Below are 2,616 nucleotides of genomic sequence, written 5' to 3' on the forward strand. Positions count from 1 at the left end.
ATATTATAAAGAATAGATTGGTGGCCCCTATCGTCTAGTGGATCAGGACATCTCTCTTTCAAGGAGGCAACGGGGATTCAACTTCCCCTGGGGGTACCATGATCCATTCGTTAGGTATCCTAAATAATTTTCAATTACTGTCTTGTTCCTGGGTCGATGCCCGAGTGGTTAATGAGGACGGACTGTAAATCCATTGGCAATATGCCTGCGCTGGTTCAAATCCAGCTCGACCTGACCAATATCATCAATACCAATCTATCGGTATGGTTATATTCATGCTAATCATGAATGAAAAGATAATTGGTTATTGAACCCCGACATCGATATCTATTCATATCGTAGATGCCCAATTCCGTATGAATCGATACATTTCAAAAATAAAAGAGAAGGATAAGATATTTAATCTACCTAGCACTCGCATAATCTATATGACCTATCTAGCACCTATCATGAAATAAATATTATCCAATAGTAGGTGAACTATACTGTATTGGGATTGTAGCTCAATTGGTTAGAGTACCGCCCTGTCAAGGCGGAAGTTGCGGGTTCGAGTCCCGTCAGTCCCGATCCAATAGTAAGTGAACTGTGAATGATCATGTCAGGATCTGGACGGACTAGTCCTTATCATTCCAGGGTCATGGGTGGGCCTCTAGATAAATTCGATATGGGATACTTCTTTCTATATCGTCACTGAAGCGGGATAGATTCACAATTCCATCTAAATCGTGGAGATCCAAGCAAAATATCTCTCATGTCTGACGAACGTCTTCTGGAGGAGCATAAGGTTCTTATTCGTACGAATCCTATTCTTTCGAAATTATACCAGACATGTGTTGATCGGAATGTTTTCTGATGCACATAAGTTTTTACTACTAGTCTTATCAAAAGTGATCGTATTAGGTTATACTATTTCCATCGAAGAATTCATTCAATCCATTAGTTAGATTCCGTTACTCGAACCAATTCTATCAATGACATACATCTATTTCATGGATCTTGAAAGAAATATTCATTCATCTCTATGAGATCAAAATGAGATCAAATCTCGAGCTATTTTTGAACAAAGTTAAAATAAGGAGATCATGGAAGTAAATACCCTTGCATTTATTGCTATTCTATTGTTCCTTGCAGTTCCTACTGCTTTTCTACTTATCCCTTACGTCAAAACGGCCAGTGCAAGCAGTGGAAGCAATTGATTTTGATGAAAATCAATTGATTGCTGATCACTAGATAGATCTTTATGATCCAGATCATAAGTATAAAATAGGTTATGAGATCTTTTATATTACAACAATATAGGGTGGATCTATTGTATTACAACAATATAGGGTAGGGATTGCTTTTAATTTTTTTTGAAAAGAAAAAAAAGTAGTATGGAGGAAAAGAATATCTAACCTTTTCTTTTGTACTACTTCTTTTACACCCATATATGGATAAATATATCTTAATGGTACTTATCCATATATGGTAAATGTAGGATGAAGGACCTCGTACCATAAAATAGCGGAGCTGATCACATCACCTTCTTCCTGCTCCTGGAAAAATAGACCCAATGCAGACAGACTTAATTCTAAACGTACTTGCGGATTCTTTAGGATCAAAGTTGAACATCTTTTTTTCGGTACGAACATCTATATCTAGCACATGTTAGATATAGCACTTGAAATGGTATATGAAAAAGCAAAGGAATCTATGACTTATGTCCCATATTTTTCCGAGAACGGAATTCATATCAGATCCGATCAATTCAATTCGGAACTATCTGATAAAACAAGGACTCTTTCTATTCCTACTAAGAAAGAGAAGAGAGATCGTTCTTCAGTGGAAGAAATGAGATTATCGAATCATTCTAGAAAAGAACTAATGAATTCAAACCTGTTGAAGAAAATAAGATTTTTCATAGGAAAATGATAATGATAAGGGATTACGTACATCCCTTATGGGGATAAAGAGGAAATAATTCCATGTAGAGTGTTTCAATTTGGAACGAAGATTCAATATTACTGTATCCTTATGGAACAGAATATATTACCATGCATGATATGGAAGGAACACAATAATTGATTCTTAAGCATTACCATTATAGCCCACTTCTCCCCCATACTACGAGTGAAAGGGAAAATGTAAAAACTACCATTAAAGCAGCCCAAGTTATATCGACTTTATCCATACGGATCGTGTTCTCTAAAAAATAATGATTTCATCATCGAGATGATAAGGGAACTATTAACCATAGTGAAAAGTTGAAGTTGAAATGAATGGTCCACCTTTTCATTCTGAATGTTACTGATGTTCATGCTAATATGAGAGATCAATAAATCCATTTGTTCATTGACCAACAAGTTACTATAACTAACTCGAGGGTCGTACATTCACGACAGAATTGGGATCAAATGTACGTAACTCACTATCTATATTGGTAATATGTACCAATATGTCTCCAGAGGTTCTGTAATGGAAATAAAGACTTTTCCTTCCATTTACTTACCTCAACAAGGTGACACCCGGATTCGAACTGGGGATGGAGGATTTGCAGTCCTCTGCCTTACCGCTTGGCTATGTCACTGAGATATGGGAATCCCATGGACAGATCGAATCTTTTCTCCTTTCAAGTCA

At 36.4% G+C, this 2,616-nt stretch overlaps 1 non-coding gene across 1 annotated transcript; it reads left to right on the forward strand.

Moving 5' to 3' along the window:
* The first annotated feature begins 492 nt into the window (after window positions 1–492).
* On the forward strand, window positions 493–566 carry TRNAD-GUC (transfer RNA aspartic acid (anticodon GUC)). Its single transcript has one exon. It is a non-coding gene; the product is annotated as a tRNA-Asp (tRNA).
* Window positions 567–2,616: the final 2,050 nt, after the last annotated feature.

This window comes from Pinus tabuliformis, chromosome 9 (assembly GCF_031772625.1).
Source record: "Pinus tabuliformis cultivar Carrire ecotype Pingquan chromosome 9, CPIR1, whole genome shotgun sequence".
Taxonomy (NCBI): Eukaryota; Viridiplantae; Streptophyta; class Pinopsida; order Pinales; family Pinaceae; genus Pinus; species Pinus tabuliformis.